Below are 790 nucleotides of genomic sequence, written 5' to 3' on the forward strand. Positions count from 1 at the left end.
GAAACTTAAAGTGTAAAGAAAAACTAACTTTAGTTCTGGTGGAAATGGACTAACAAAGGTATCACATTTGTGATAACCACATCAAGGAGGCGCTGTGGCTTAGTTGGTTAAAGTGCCTGTCTAGTAAACAGGAGATCCTGGGTTCAAATCCCAGCAGTGCCTCTGACAGTAAAGCGAAATGTGAACTTAAACTGTAAAAAGAAAACTTACTTTAGTTCTGGTTGAAATGGACTAGCAAAGGTATCACATTCCATTAAGTAACCACATCGAGGGAGGTGCTGTGGCTTAGTTGGTTAAAGTGCCTGTCTAGTAAACAGGAGGTCCTGGGTTCAAATCCCAGCAGTGCCTCTGACAGGAGAGTGTAGTTGCTGAATATTTTGATTTATATTGGTGGATGTGGACGATGGTTTGGATTTTAGTGTAAAGCATGCACAGAGGCGCTGTGGCTTAGTTGGTCAAAGCGCCTGTCTTGTAAACAGGAGATCCTGGGTTCAAATCCCAGCAGTGCCTCTCATGTGGGAGTGTTGACTTTGAATATTTTAAATCTTTGTTGTGGAGATGCAGAAAGGTTTGACTTCCATTAAAAAGGAGTTCACACAGGTGCTATGGCTTAGTTGGTCAAAGTGCCTGTCTACAAAGAAATGGCTCTGGAGATCCTGCGTTCAAATCCCAGCAGTGCCTGTGACAGGAGGTGTAGTTATGAATGTTTTGTTTTATAATGGTGGATATGGACGATGATTTAGGTTTAGTGTAAGGCATTCACAGAGGCGCTGTATCTTCGTTGGTCAAA

General features: G+C 42.4%; 3 non-coding genes across 3 annotated transcripts; all 3 read left to right on the plus strand.

The window, feature by feature from the left end:
* Positions 1–88: 88 nt before the first annotated feature.
* Positions 89–162, plus strand: trnat-agu (transfer RNA threonine (anticodon AGU)). The gene has a single exon. It is a non-coding gene; the product is annotated as a tRNA-Thr (tRNA).
* Positions 163–274: 112 nt separating this feature from the next.
* On the plus strand, positions 275–348 carry trnat-agu (transfer RNA threonine (anticodon AGU)). The gene has a single exon. It is a non-coding gene; the product is annotated as a tRNA-Thr (tRNA).
* Positions 349–436: 88 nt separating this feature from the next.
* trnat-ugu (transfer RNA threonine (anticodon UGU)) lies at positions 437–510 on the plus strand. Its single transcript has one exon. It is a non-coding gene; the product is annotated as a tRNA-Thr (tRNA).
* The last annotated feature ends 280 nt before the right edge of the window (positions 511–790 follow it).

Source organism: Anoplopoma fimbria, unplaced genomic scaffold, assembly GCF_027596085.1.
Source record: "Anoplopoma fimbria isolate UVic2021 breed Golden Eagle Sablefish unplaced genomic scaffold, Afim_UVic_2022 Un_contig_12526_pilon_pilon, whole genome shotgun sequence".
Taxonomy (NCBI): Eukaryota; Metazoa; Chordata; class Actinopteri; order Perciformes; family Anoplopomatidae; genus Anoplopoma; species Anoplopoma fimbria.